General features: G+C 41.8%; 1 protein-coding gene across 2 annotated transcripts in view; it reads right to left on the bottom strand.

The window, feature by feature from the left end:
- The window catches only part of ror1 (receptor tyrosine kinase-like orphan receptor 1), a 131513-nt gene that overhangs the window by 51871 nt on the left and 63118 nt on the right, over nt 1-16524 (bottom strand). The gene's annotated exons all lie outside the window — the stretch shown is intronic.

The raw sequence follows: 16524 nt of genomic DNA, 5'->3' as shown, positions 1-16524 counted from the left end.
TCTCGAGGAAGGGTTATGAACTGTCACTAAACTCGAACAGTTTAGTTGATTGAGTTAACTCCCAAAGGCAAACTAAACTAAAGCACAGATGTGATGTATATTAAAAAAAGAAAGAAGTGAGTGAGTAAAACCACGTACTGTGAAATGAGTTTGAAATACTGCAGTTGAAGTCCAAAATCCCTGCTGTTCGACTGAATTATAACAATATTGGCTTACAGGATTCCCCAAACACCTATCATGTCTTACTTCATATTTTACTTGTATGTCTGCTGTGCTTCCTCCCCTCTCTGTGCCGTAATCCACTTAGGAGAAGTCTCCTCCCTTTTTCTATTATTATTCCTTTAATATATTGGACATTTCACTCAGCACCTGTGCCAATCGTCACCTTACTTGAAATTTCATCTCTTCCACGCACGCAGACATATAAAACATCTAAAACATTCAGCCTGAGCTTTCCATTGCACACACACACACACACTTTATTACTTTCCATTGTCCTTGATGGCTATCTGCGCTGCCAAATCCAGCTCTGTGTTGTTCTTTTGGCTGTGCAGCACAACACTAATCCAGTGTCTTGAAAGAAACTCCTTCTGCAATTCAGTTTGTACTTCAGCTTTGATTTCATTTTAAAATAAATGTTTATGCTGAGCAATACAAATTCAAAATTGGACCTTTGCTAAGTACCGCCCCCTTGAATGCAGACTGGTCAAGCATCGTCCGGCTCCGACCAGGGTCCAACTACTCCTACTCTGCTCCATAGACTCTCATGCAATCATTTCAGATTTTCTTCATTGTCAGGCTGGTTTTGTGGATTTTGATCTAGTCTAAACTTTGTGCCTGGGCGACGTATAATAGTGATACTTGTTACCCGGATAGGTAGGAGATATAGGTTTCTAAAACGTTGAGTGTGACGGTTTGGAAAGTTAATGTTACATCTTCTGTCTTGTACAATTCCCTAGCATCCGGCTCCACAACTTCTTCCCTCAGAGCAGCTGTCAATCATGAGGTCTCAGTCTTTTGTTTTGCATCAAATTAATAATTAAAACCAACCTCGTTAAAAAAAATGGCAGAAACCGTCGTCAAAACGAATTTGACATGTATTTTAACTTATTAATTTGGCCCATGTCCCATCCATTTACATGGAGGGGGTGGGCTTTATAACCTCTACTGCAGGCAGCCACCAGGGGACGATCAAGATGATTCACTTTTGGGGAGCTATGATGTCGTCCGTCTTAATATACACTCTATGCAAAAAAACCTTTTGCTTTTTATTAATTGTAACAGTGAATAATGGCCTGCACGGCTTTACAGGTTTTACAGGTGTTGTTCATTATTTTCATTGTCTTCTGTCTAGTTTGCCAGATGATGTGATGGTTCACTTTTACACTGCGATCTGTAACTTTAGGCTCTAGCCCAGCTGTTATCTTCAATTAAACCTGTTTTTGCAGCTGAATCAGTTTGACATCCCGGATAAATCCTACAAATTCATATTGCCGCCTGTCTGCTTTTTTCAAAAATAGATCATATTTATTAAAGAAGTGAAGTTAGTGACAGCGTGGGCTCCATGGAAGGATTGACAGCTTGACGGAGTAGAAGGCAGGACTTAGAGAAAGGTCAATTATTCTTTCAAACTGCCACTTACTTTTTCACTCTTAATTTAACACTACCAGGGTTAGTAATAGCCTTGCCAATAATTCTTCTGCTGTTTAAAGATATATTTCCATTAGCTTGCATTAAGTTAAGTAAAATTCATCAACAAGGATTAACAAGTATCATTAGATCATATGACCGCCATTGCACATTATCTTCCCAGCATCTCTGAATAGATGAAATGACTATCTACTCCATTAACTACCAGTAGAAAGAAGAGCAGTTTCCCTGCTGATAAAAAAGTTCAAGACAGACAAACCTAGCTGCTCTTCACTGGCCCAAAATAGGAAAATATGGCATGCCCATCTGTTGCAATAAGGGATTTTCAGGGGGGCTTATGAATGGGCACTGCATTCCTTGTTTGCCCTGATCTTCTTAAGCCTTTTGTTTGTTTGAGTCTTCAGTCTTGAAAAACGCACTGTGCTTGCAATGTTACCCACCTCAGAATCTCTGAAACCTCAGAAGCATCCCACCGTACCCACCCAGGGGCCAAACTAGGCCGCTTGAGAACACCAGCCGTAACACTAACAATGTTGGACTTGAACCATTAACCCTATTAATACTCTGAATGTCGTAAATACGATTTTTTACCATCTCTGCTGCTGAATTTAGCACGGACTTGTTGTTCACAAGGTTAATTAAAAGAGCATTAAAAGAGCATTAAAAGAGAAAACATAAGGTTGTGTCCCCTGGAAGTGTTGATAGTGAGTTTACCGGATCCTTCAGGATTTTAACGCGCCGTACCCACTTTACTCTAAAAAAAATAAATAAAATCGTACCGTCGTGGTTTCAGAATTTTGGCATAGACTAGGTAGCGAAGTATCAGTTCTTATGAAATCCCTACTCGACACTGCACTGAGCAATACTCATGTAACCTTTAATTTCCTTAAGGACTTCTTGACAACATATATAATATTGGACCAAGAGAAAAAAGAATATGCGATGAAAATATATAAAAAGGTGGGAAACAGAGAAGTCAATATTTAGTTGCGGGGACCAAGACAAAACAGACAAAACAGCAGGACCAAGTCCATGAAGTCAGAGAAAATAACCAGTGTAATACAGCACTGTACAGTATTGCGAGCAGTAGAAACTGCACATAATGAGAGTGCTGCGGTAATCTACACCCGATCCTTCACCTGCCCATAACTCTTCATCCAGTAACATTAGAAGACCTGGACAATTTAAAAGCTTAGCCCTGATCTCACTATTTATGTATCTTTGCCACAGCCAGATGCTACAAGGTCCTAAAAAATGCTTCGGCTTCCTATATAATGTTAAGTAATATGGAATTGTGGTGGGCAAACACAGTTAGTTAGGCTGTAAAAATAGTCCAAACACCAGAGTCTGGGCCTAAAGAGCATATTGTGGCCTGTTAATGTCGCTCAAAGGAACTTTCTACCCTTTTGCCCCCTCAGATGGTGCCCTGGATATATTCATGCACATTTGTCTAGGTGTGTGTATGTACTTTATTTTATCTAAAAATAGACTGTATTCATTGCTATATGCGAGTATAAACATCATACATTTGTTTTGTAACATTAAGAGCTTTCTTATTTTCCATTTTGCCTCATGTAGAGAGGTGTGACTGCTGCGTTCAAAAACGACCAGTCTCGGTCCACTCCCATAAAGAGAGGTCTCCTAAACTTTTACAGGCTGACAACAGCTTCCACTACAAGCCCAAATAGTCAGTCAGGTCTATATTATTTCTATATTCAATTTTGGCAGCAAGATAGGTATCCATAGGACCAATTGAAACTTGCAAGACCAACTGATCAAGCAGCAGCACTATTATCGACACAACTAAAGCGCTAATTGAAACCAGGCTTGCGCAGCTCCTACTGTAATGCACGTAAAAAACCACCATGCACATTAGCTTAGATGCCGCTGCACTAGAGGCTACTTTACACTTGAGCCCCTGCTGAGAGGTTGTAAGGATTGAGAATGTGTCCCTTCAGTAGAACTGCTATAAAAAGCAGAGGCGTAATCGCCAGTCTGAGTCGCCTAGCTTGTGGAAAAGAACCGTCTTTCAGGCCGCTGTCTAACAGATTTGGCATCGCTCTCCATCCGTCTACTCAGACACACAGCCTGGCAACGGCGGGCAGCCTGAAGCCAGATCTGATTGCAGGGGTTTACGCATGTTACCAACATTGTCATTATCCCCGGAGGCCTTCGGAAATGCCGTGCCCTGGAATAACTGCAAATAATAAGGAATAACTGAGAACGGCTGGTCATTCCTATGATGATTTATGAATGGCGGTTGACAGCGTGTGGCATCTGAGAGCGATTGTATATCCGTATTCATGACTGTATTTTCCTGGCTGATCATTACGTTGGCCGTCTGTATCTCTCTCGATCTCTGGGGTAAAATCAAACTTTGTGTAGCCCTTTTATTAGAGCTCTTCACATCATTTATAGCCGCTTGTCCAAAGGTCAGTTTTCCTCCAGGTTCTACTGTAGAGTGAATCATCTTGGTTTAATTAATGGCCCGTTGGAAACGGGATCAGAGAATTGAGACAGAGAGGTCTCTAAAACTGTAAACTATATCTGGGGAGGCCAGAGGAGGGGTGAGAGAAAGTAAAAGAGGGAAACACGGACAGAGCAAAGAGAGGATTGAAATGACTAATCAAACCAAACGATGTGTCACAAAGAACTTTCCTGCGCACAGTGGGAGACAGAGAAAGCAAAGGAAAGACAGAAGCCGGGACGGGAGGAAGGAGACCCAAAGGAGAGGTGATAAAAAGCAGCATGCATCTCTTTCATTTTCACACTTGCTGTGACATTTACAAGCTGCTGTGGCAGAGCTGGGAAGCGGGTGAGTAAACGGGGCAAGAGCGAGGCCCCCAGGCGCCCACATTGCGGTCCAGCACACGGCCCTGCTCAGGCTATAATGTGATCACAGGTTGTGCACATCTATTCCTGAGCAGAAATGATCCAAAAACGCAGCACTGCGTAAAAGCATGTGTCGTTTTTAACACTTCTGCGAAAGGGTGTTTGGCGGCGACGACGTCACCATCCAAGCTTATCTTCAGAACAACAACTGAATACGTGGAAAGGGGGCATACCTGAAGATTTAACTCATCTCTTAATGCTTCACATGATCTGCTCTTATCTACAGACGGGACACGCTTTTACAATAAGCAGGAGTGTGCTGATGCTTGTAGCTGCATGCGTAAGTATATTTTGTGAGTGGTGGGTGGCAAGTTGTGTGGTATTTAAGGGAGGGTGTGTGTGAGTTCATTTGGGGTTTGGCAGCAGGATTTGACGTGTTTACAGGTGTGTGCGTGTGTGTGTGTGTGAGAGAAAAAGAGGAGGCCATTTGTATCCAGACGTGTGTAGAAAACTGTTCTCTGGTGTGTTGATGATATTCAGTTTTAAAAGATGCTGACTCAGAGGACTAACCTGTAATTTCCTAAGGAGGAACATTTAGGATCAATGTGGAGTGTGTGTAGAGCAGACAAAGAGAAAAAACAAAAGGTCCATGGAGTGTGTGCACAGGACTGCATGTAGTTGTGTATGACTACCTTTGTGTGTGTATGAGATAAGAACACTTTAGTAAAAAAGCCTTGAGGCAATTTGGGGCCAATAAAATGTGTGTGTGTGTGTACGTGTGTCTCTGTTGGTGGTGTGTGAATCTGAGGGCTCTTTGGTGGGTGGAGGACAAGACACAGATGTCAAACATGATACGGTAACAGCTGGAAAGTGCACTCTACCTCCGCCCTCTGCATGCTCTCTCTCTCTCACCCCACTCCCCTCGGGGCAGTTGCTCTGGTTGGCATGCGGCTAATTCGGCAAAGTTCTGCCGTCTGTCTGCTTTTCAGGGTGGGCGTGTTGCACGTGTGTGCACATTTCTGTGTATATTCTATACTTTATTCTCTCAGTTCCTCCGACGTACATTTCCCCTGAATAATCAGAATTCAAAATGAGGTTTTATGGGGTTGGCAGCCTTGTACTTTCACCAGGCTCTGGTCCATGCAAATATATTTTGTGTGTTCAGGCGGGTCAGACATGATTAACAAGATAATTAACGATTCTACATGAGTTAACTTTGGACATCTCCATTACCTCCATGTGTTGTTTGTGCTCTGAACCCCTCCCCCCCCCGTCAATCTTTCAATAAGTCTCTTTCAAAAAATCTCTCTAAACCTACAAAGTCTAGACATCTCCCGCCACCTTTTGGTGACCAAAGTGTCTGACGGACCGAAAACAATCAGACAGGTATTTACTGCCTTGTTGGGCTTCTCCTAACCACTCCAAGCTGCTGCTGTTGATAAGTAAAGCAGAAGTAGTATCACTGGATTCCTCTTTTATCTTCCCTATCTCTGTTCATCTCACTGTCTTCACAAACTGCAGGGCAAGCTGCGTCTCTTCACTCTTTTATCTCGTCTCTAGTTAAAGACTTTAAATCAAGGACATGATGGTGGGCTGCCTAGTCATTCAAAAACTCAAACCTGTGACTGACAACGCGGTGATACGATGATCTCTATTGTGTAATTCACTCGTTAGCGGTTATGTCTAAGCTCTGCAAATGTTCTACCTATCCAGCCATTGCTCATGTTTCCACTGCTCTTCAAGTTTTTCCCCTGTTTTCCTTTAGGGGAACCCTTGTTGCTGTCATCACACCTCCCACCCTGATGAAAACCTCACAGGACCCGGCAGCAACATTCCTGCTTGTTTTACAACCGTCTTTCTACGAATGGCTCAGTATCCAGCTGCCATCAAATAAAGCCTCTGTCATTTTCACCTTCTGCCGCTGTCTTGCATGGATAAAAGCACACACACACACACACACACACACACACACAGTACAAATGAAAAAGAGATCTTACACACCCTTTTATTATCTGTCCATTTATCATTCTTCTATATTTTTCTTGGCGAAGCAACTTATTATTAATTGTTAATCAGGGTTTTCCGTTTCTTCTGGACAGGAAAATAAGTACAAAAACAAGATGTGTGTTTCACATCTGGGAGGTAGAAGGTAATTCATAGTGGAAGAAAACAACAGTCCTTCTTAGCCAGAACACACACAGACTGGTGACAGCAGGGCTGGAGACCGATGTTGAATGCAGCCCAAAGATTACAAACCCACTTTTTCTGTGATGTCAAGTCAGATGTAATTACGTTACGCTGATATCCAGCTAATGAATCATCAGATTCCAAACATTCCGGCTGATAGACTGACTCAGTGTCTCGGAACAATCTGTTCTTTATTCTCAGCAATAAATGATTCCTGTTTGCATTAAACACTGATGGAGGAAGCATTCAGATACTTTACGTAACTAACAGTAACAATGCCAGCTCATTTACTGCCGATTCATCTGCAGGTTATTTTCTCAATTTATCTATTAATCGAGAGAAACGGGGAAAAACTCAATATCCTAGAGCCCAAGTTGACTTCATCAAATGTTTTGTTTTATCTGACCAACAGCCCCAAACTCCAGATTATTCAATTTACTATAATGTCAGACCTAAAAAAGCGTCACATTTCTATATTTGAGAACCTGAAAATCCAATTTGGGGCCTTTTTCTTGAAAAATTACTTAAATAATTAATGGATCAATTAAAGTATATCTGCTGATTCATTTTGTGTCAAACGACTAATCAATTCATCGACTAATGGAAAATGTTACCTATTTTCTGACATTGTACAGGCAAAACAATTAATCAAGAAAATAATGGGCAGACTAATTGATAATGTCAGTAGACGTTAGTTGCAGCCCCAGAACATACAGCAAACCCCGAGTCTCTGCGGTGGAGGTCAAGGACTTAAAAGATGCAATTTAACAAACGTGTTGATTTCTTGTAAAAACTAATTCAGACCAAGCAAAGAAGAACATAATAGATAGAACAATGCCAACTTTCTATTTCACACACGCAACTTGAAAACATGATCGGTGTTACACGACTCCTCTGTTTTCACCTATACCCTATAAATCACATCTATATCATATATCATCAAGACAGCTAAAGAAGAGACTGTGTATCTCCAGGGTCACAAAATACTGCAGTATAGATGACAATGTTTCATTCTATCACACACACACTAGACAAAGGGACTATTGAATGCAGTGAGGTAACAGCTCTTCATAATAAGGCAAGCTGGAGTGGACTGAAAGAGGGTGCACACAGCGAGGTCCAAAGTCTTCATGAAACTGGACATTCGATAGCTGCTTGCCGGGCTGTTTGTGTGAGATTGTGACACTGATACCTACTAATAAAACAGCCGACTGCATCCATGCATCCAGCCATTCGAAAGGTCACTCTTCAATAGGTCAACCTCGGACAGATGGGCATGGACAGAGAGGGGGATGTCAGTGTGTGTGTGTGTGTTAGGGGGGTTTATTTCCAGAGAACCATTAGGCTCCGCAGGCACCACACTGCTCCCAATCTTACTGCATTAATACACACTGATATTAAAGTAGCGGAGGGAGAACGCAATAAATATATACACACACACCTCATTTAGGAGACCACAGTCACCTCTGATTACGATGGAAAAACCTGGTAACAATAATGATGATCGGAGGGCCAGCAGTCTATAGCAACACTCTCAGCCAGGAGCGTAGCATACAGACGCTAAAGGGTGTCTGACCAAGCATTGGTAGTTGACGAGTGAGACGGGTTGTCTATAGGGTTAGTGCCTGTGTGCCACCGTATAACTTAAAAGTAGAACATGGCAGAGGTGTGTGTGTGTGTGTGAGACCATGTACATCATGTGTGTGGTAGGTGTGTAATTTTGAGCCATGTTGCGTTTACCGTCTTCTCTGGTCTGCTCCTGTTCCTAGAACTTTGTTAAATTTCTCCCAGATTTGGGATCAGTTAACACACACACACACACACACACACACACACACACACAGAAACACAGACGTACAGTGCAGCACACTTGGAGAGTGTATGTTATGCTCATCTCATTCTACTAGAAGAAGAAGAATTCACTTGAAAGTAGCTATGAATCCCAACTTCAAAAAAGAAAAACTAGAATATACACATGCAGTGTTGTCAAACAGGACTAATGAAAGAATTACAGAACAGGTGGGATGGTGAGGTTATCGTGCAACACGGGTCAAAGACAAAATCCAAACACACATGATGCATGTTATTTGCTTTGGCTCGCCACACCACACGGTGCTCTCCATCTCATTGTTTCCTCCCATTTCCCGTCTTCGTCTTAGTGGAGCATGGATGAATGATGATCTGGTGGAGGCAGGGGGGAGTTCATAGCAAGACTTGGTGTATGTGAATCATTTGGCTGGAGTGAAGATAGCTACAGAAAATGACACATCCAGAGAAACTAGGCATACGTGAGGTAAATAGAAAGGAGGGAGAGAAGAAAAGGTAAAAAAAAGAGGAAGGACAGAGAGGAAGAGAGTTGTTCACAGGGAACTGTTGCTCATTTTGACAGGGGAGCTACTTTTCTAAGATAAAGCCATGAGAGCACAGACATATTGAGAGACTCTTGAGACTCTTGAGTTTTTCCTCAATGAAAAAGACCGAGGCTACATTCAGACAAATTCAACCTCATGCTATGCAGTCGCTCTCCTACTTCTTATTGAATTTCTCTCCTGAATGAGAGTGTTGCAGAAGAAGAAATTTAGGAATTTCTGCAGTTCGGTGTCGATGGTATGGTTATGTTCCTCTATCATGGTATTTCTTTGTCTTTTAATATGAAGATATTGCTATACTGTATTTTGACAAATACTATTCTGTAAAAAAAAGAAAATATCTTTAAAATACGATAAAGCTGTCCTGCGTATGAATGTACAATAGCCCAATACAACCAAAGGGATAGCTAATTCAGTAATCTCAGCTTGACATTTGACAACTTTTCTCTAATCTCAAGTTATCGTATCAAACAACGTTGACTATATGCGCAGATAGGATAGCTAAATTCCTATCCTAAGATGGGTCAGGATTTGTACCTAAAAGCAATTAGGAAACAGGTTGTAATACCAAAAATCCTAAATGTCCTCCTAAACAGAGATAGGATATGATTTAAAATTTAGGAGGTGTCATCTAAGTGTTTCTCTTTGTCAGCTCCCCCATTTCACAAGGACCTAACTACAGATGCATAATGTCAGCAGGCAACATATGGTGTCTTATCTGCAGGGTCATCCTGAGCAAAGACATGGATAAAGAAAAGCTTTAATCGCAGCTATTGCATCTTCAGCTTTACCCGTCCAACAACACACTGCATGAATACCTGGGAGGTATTTAAGTCTGGAGGGATTTGAGGGAAACAGATAAGACGAGACTTGAACATATGCTTTCATCTCGATAAACAAAGTCAGCGTGGTTCGAGTGTTATTTCTCCATCTCCATGTATTTTGACACACGTTCTGACAGAGGTGCTTGCTGATTTCCTCATCTCTCTCCAACCCCAACGTATGAAAAAACATGAACAAATAAACAAAGGTTGGGTTATGTTGATACACTGGGACGACTACAAAACAAATACTGTGCGATGTCCTCATATTGAACATTGCCAGACAACGACTGGCTTCATTATGTGGATTTCACTTCTCTGTAAGCCAAAGCTCACAAAGAACAAACACATGGTGAAAAATCAAATTAACGGCTGTCTATTGAGTCACTCCAACAGTACAAATGATACAACCCTACTAACAACCCCTGATGGATGCCAAAATACCACGTCAACACAATTATAATACCAGTTTCCAGCACCTTCAACGAGCTAAAAGAAAACAGCGATCATGGACACATAATGCACGGATCTATTAAAGCCTCTCTCGGGTCCAAGCATGGGCCACTTACACTATCATTTGGCTCGACGAGGTTTTAGCAAACAGATGGGGCAATGAGGCATTTCTTCTCTGCTGCAAGCATCTGGTTGCAAGCCGGCAGAAAAACAAGCCCTCAGAGCATTTGAAGGCAGCAATGAGGTTCAATTCATTAAAGGTTAATCGTTGCCGGATCTCTCGCTAGCCAACCTGTGAGGGTCCAAGAGACGCAGCAGGATATGATTTGGCTACGGGGGGGGGGGGAGTAAAAGTGGTGAAAGGAGGAGGCAGCAGTTAAGGGAAGGATAAAGAGAGAATAACTGGACAGTTTTAATATGCCTTTACACTGTTCAGTTCTGAATGCAGTTGATTGGATGTGTCAGAGATCTAAACGATTCCCAAAAAAAAGGGCCGTAGCAGAGCTCGCCTCTCGTGTCAGCCTGCTTCAGTCTGGGTCACGGGTTTAAAGCAGAGGTCAATCGCTTCATTCAAAGACCTCGTGAAAAGACAAATCATGTTTGAGTTGTTAGACTATGTTTGTACCAAACAACAAGCTACTTCAAAGGTGGATGAGGTTACTCTTTAGTTTGTTGCATATGAAATATCATTGACAGAAATGTATACAAGGATGACATAAGTAAAAAAAAAAAAACTTGCATGTGGACTCATTTATCTTACATTTATACTTAGCCTTGACTGTATGCCCCAGTACGGATACGGTCATATGATTGCATGTGCATGAAAGCATACTCCCATCTAGATTACACCCTGATATACCTGAGAATACAACAGTTTTGTGTATTATTTTGGAATAGAAAATGTTATGTAATAATATATGTTCAAAAATGCCACAACTGTTATAACAAGCAGGGAAAAAAGGAGCAATTAAGTGCAACAAACAAAATGCTGACTATGATTGTTACTGGACAATAATAGAAAGACACTACACTTAAAAAAAAAAAAACATTATTACTTTTATATTTAAGTCATGAGACAACAATTTGCATCACACTGCTGAAGTGAAAAGCAGGAACAAAGACATGTAGGCTAAGAACAAGCAGAAGAGATAATGACATTTCAAAGCTTTCATCTCAGAGTGCTGAGGGCTGTGATATGATGAGCAGAGTTATCTGCTCATCATATCACAGCCCAGAGCAGCAGGACAGCTTTAATCACATACACAGAGCTCTTCTTCTCTGGCCTGCATGGGCCTGGCATACCTGGGATTCCTGTGTGTGTGTGTGTGTGTGTGTGTGTGTGTGTGTGTGTCAGAGGAGATGACAGAGAGAGAAAAATATAAAGAAAGAAAGGGAACCAGATAGAGGGGAGATGAAGAAGAGGGTCCCTTTAAAGATCTGGAGGAGGAAACTTGGGCTGCAACAAATTATTTTTAGTGTTGACTGAATTATCTTTTTTATTTATTTAATGAATCAATTAGTCCACAACATAAGAACATAGTAATTTCCCAAAGTGGCAACTCTGAATAGCTTATTGTCACATTTCAGAGGCTGGAGGTCGCACCTGTTGGGGAATTATACTTGATAAATGACTTTTGGCCCCCATACCAGTGTTCTGTTTCTGGAGCCACAGTCATCCCTGGCCTCATATTGAGGTATTGGATTTAACATTGGGAGAAAAAGAGTTGCATCAGAGCATCCCTATTTATTTTTTGCTGATGACTGATTACTTGATTGATCATTTCAACATTAGAGAAAACATACTATTTACCAAGAAGATTCTTATTTACTTTCTAGTAAGCACACACGTGTAGGAAGGTGATCAATCAGCATTTCTTTCACACTCTCAATAGCCAGCGCATTCTGCCACTGTTCTGTATCCGTCTGCACGCTCATCTAGAACTGAAATCCAGTGGAAGATGCAAAAGAACACCGTTTCTGTTCATTAGCCTTTTTAGACCGAAATTAGCACGTATATTCGCTTTTTAAACATGGGAAAACCCGCTTAATATTGGCTGTTCCCGGGAATGAATGCCAATTGTAACTTTTCCCACTGAAGACAAAAGCCAGATGTTAGTGGATGTTAGTGGGGTTTTTTATCCAGAGGGAAAGGGGCTTATGTTTGCGTGGAGGCCAGGGGGAGATATATGCAGAGACTTGTCTGTTACACCTCTCAGATGGCACCCGAGGCTCGGATATGGTTTTTCACTAACACACACACACACACACACACACACACACACACACACACACACACACACACACACACACACACACACCTTTGATTTACTAGCCCTGAGACAGATTTGACAGATTACGCAGGCAATATACAAATCTTCCTGTCTAGGTTTTAGAGAGACAGAGTTCAATGTGCGGTAGGTGAAGACCATGTCACAGAACTAATAAGCAAACATAAGGAAACTGGAGGCTCTTCAGACGCCTTGGGTGAGGAACTCGGTTATCCTGCATGGTGGTTGAGATTTTAGATGTTGCAGATGTTGAAAGGAAAAGTTCCCTCTCGGCTTGAACAAAACACACTCAGCTCTGGCGTCTGTGGTAACACGTTAGAGTATAGTAGTCAGTATTCAGATTACTTTTTGTAGTAAGAAAGTACTTTTAACTTTAGAAAACCATTTATTAGTATTTTTTTCCATATTTTATTCCATATTTTTACTGCTCTGTTTCTACAAGACAATTAAATCGATAATTATATATAGTCCTCTAACCTGATATGTGCCTTTGTAACAAATTACAGTTTGAGCAAGGGATTAAGTAAAGTTACCATTTAGCTCTCACCCACAACTGTTATCAAAGACTCACCACAGAACTTTCAGCACAAAATACCTGAATCCATTTGAATCAGCTACATTTCTTCACTTTAGTTTACACAAAACAAGATCCTTGTGACTTATTTTCCTGGGTTCTTTTCATCTCGATAATGAGCCCTATTGTGCTTCTTTTCAGTGTTCCTACCTCCATTATCACTAAACCACAGCCTGACATTGTCATAATTAGCACAGTGAAATGACATTAATCTAAACTTCAGAATTCCCACCCGCCCGTGTAACTGAATAGGTACACACAAAACAAAAGAATAGGGTTTTTTTCCCCCCATTGCAGTGCTCCATCTGCGGCTCTCCACAGAAAACCTGAGACGGGAAAAACTGTTCAGACACAAAAAGAAGGTGAAAAAGAAAAGAGTGAAGGAGCGACGAGGGAACGGAGAGATGGAGGGAGATGAATGGTTGGATTTTTCGCTTAGAGTAGAGCTTTTCCAGGCTACATTTTTTTTGCAACAGCGGTGTAAGGTATCCCGCTGTATAATCCTCTGGTGGTGACAGACACAGAAAGATGGAGGGAGTGAGGGGCGGAGGTGCAGGCAATGTGTACGAGCGTGTCTGTATATGTGCATGAGAGTCCACATGCTTGCAATATTGTTAATTTGTCACCGTGTGCCTATACCGTTCGTCGATACAGTGTGTGTGCATGCATGATTTGACAAGCCATCTATCCCCCTCTGAGAGCACCTTCACAGTCCTGCTCTCCCTCCATTACACTGTAAAAATCCCTTTACACTCACTCTCCACTGTAAAACCCTCTGGTTCAACTTCAAGTTGTGCAGCTGCAGAAATAATCAATTTAAATCACTTGCGACCTTAAGCTGACTAAGTGGTTTTTGGAGTCTAGTACACCCAGGGATATCATGGCTGGACAGACATGACTATTACATTAAGATGCATTTCAGAAACTTTACCTTTTTTGTTCCGGCACACAAGCAGGTACAGTTTATGGCACGATAAGGAGAGTGACTCAAGTCAGCGCTTTATATCTAGAGTTTGCTTAAACTGACTATTATGAACTGCATTCAATCTAACAGTGTGTCTGATTCTGTGATGTCCATATTCTTGGATCATTCTAGATTTTGTGTCAGATTTATTGATAAATCACATTGTTAAAGAGATGTAATAAAAAAGAAAAAGAAAAAAGACAAATGGCCATCATGGCTTCCCAGAGTTCAGAGTGATATAAAAACCTGCATAAATATTAAGATACTATGTGGACTGAGTCCTCGCACAACAGCAAAGACTCTCATTTGTCTGCGCCTCATCACCTTTTAGGTGACCCCTCTGCCCCCCCCACATTTCCTCCAATTCTGCCTCAATCTATTCTGTCTTTATCTCTGTCTTCTCCCTCAGGACACGTCAATTCCCACACAACAGCCTGTCCATTAGCCTCAGGACTGGAGGCCTTAGTCAGTGCTTCTGTTCACAAATTCAGAAAGTCACAACATTAGCAAGCTCCCCTTCACTAGCAGTGACCTGGAGTCTGAGGGGGAGGGGGACATGGCCAAAGGGACAGACCGGAGCCCTCCAGCCCTGTGAAGTCTGCCACTGCAGGTTAGCTGGGGTCAGGGGGGCAATTTGTCAAAGACTTGCAGCTCTCAGTGTCTGCTGTGGCGGACCCTAGGCATCTCGTCCATCTACTGAGAGCTGAGGATCTTTGCAGGGCCAAAAGGAAACGGTAATACAAAATGGGGGGCTTTTCCTCCCAACACTTTGACTCGAGCAGTGTGGGAAAGTAGAGCAGGCGACAGCCGGCAACATAAATCACCGATAGTTTAAATATTGCCCTATAAAATCAGGTGAAATATACTTTAATTCAAAAGAGGAGTAAACGGGGCTCAAAAACACTGATAGTGGAAATACAGCGCACTTATTTTTAACACGCCGGCCATTGTTGAAATGAACAGAATCAAAAGTATTCATCCCAGCAGATCATTGCTGGTCTTTGGAGAGAGACTCTACGGTGAATCTGTATTTTACCGTCTCAGGTTTCGAGGCAACAGGATCATTGTAGACACACTGATACTCCATCTGCTTGTCGGTGTTAATGTGTGTGTGCATGTCTACACATTGGCTATGTGGTCTACTGTATGTGTCTCTATGTCTGAAATCTAGCCAACAGGTGTTCTGGTATTCTTTAACTTCAACCATGGACTGAGAAGAAGGAGGAATGGGACCCGTACTTGCACATGTGTGTACCGTTTTCTCAATAGACTTCTCACTATGAAAGAGGGAGTCAAACATGAAGACACTACATTCGGTTAGAACAGTTTTTAGTTACTTCGCGTTAAACGAGATTTGTGTATTTGTGTTTTTCTCCTCTCAATAGTTAAAAGTGAGCAAAGCCTAATTTGAAAAAAAAGTGATGTCACCAATTCCGTGCACCAATCAGAGGTGAGCGATACTTAAATCAAAATCTTATAAAAGGAATTGTCTGTTTACGTCTCCTCCATCAATCAAATCTGATCATACGGCACCCACACATTTTTAGATTCACAGTTTAACTTTTAGTTAATGGTACCAAACAAATGAATTAGCACCGCTGTTGAAGGGATTTAAAACAACTGCAGCATACCAACTGTAAAATTAACGTCCCATAAATCTAAGCAGAGATGGAGCAAACTCAGACTACGAACCCCATCTCCATTAAGACTTTTTCTTTTCTGAATGGGATGGGGAGTTGTACAGAAGAGGGACATTAATCACTGACATGAGCACAGGGGTCAGCAGCAGTTCACTGCGTAGAGGAGAACGAGGCAGAAAGGAATTAAGAGATAAGGAAAGATGTAGAGAGTGAGCATGAGATGGAGGGGATTAGAGGCTGACTGCTTCAGAGGGAGCAGCAAAGAGAACGATAAATCAAGAAAATATCAACATTAACTCGGCAGGGCAGGGAGTGTGAGCTGATTTTAGACTCCTAAGAAGTCCAATTACACAAATCGAATGAAATAAGTGAACCTAAATCAACCTCAACGTCACCATCCTTTTGAAGGCTTGTACAACTCCGCCTCTGCCGTTTACTCATTTATTTATTATTCCCATCACCCTAACTTTTTGTGCATTAACCTGTGACACCCCTGCACATTTGATCTGCATTGATGAAAGTGAAACTTCATGACATTACACAATCACTCCGTCTTGCAGCAGAAGCTTAAATGCGTGCACGTGTAAAAAATGAGCTGCATTTCAAAGCATGTATCGTACGTTGGAGAGAGCCATACTCCTGCTACGACAGTATGGCCAATGTATCAGAATTGCTTTAAACCGCATGTAGCCTTCTCCTGCACACACACACACACACACACACACACACACACACACACACACACA

This window comes from Anarrhichthys ocellatus, unplaced genomic scaffold (genome assembly GCF_004355925.1).
Source record: "Anarrhichthys ocellatus isolate YVR2014 unplaced genomic scaffold, GSC_Weel_1.0 scaffold22, whole genome shotgun sequence".
Lineage (NCBI taxonomy): Eukaryota > Metazoa > Chordata > Actinopteri > Perciformes > Anarhichadidae > Anarrhichthys > Anarrhichthys ocellatus.
This window is presented reverse-complemented; position numbering and strand designations above follow the sequence as displayed.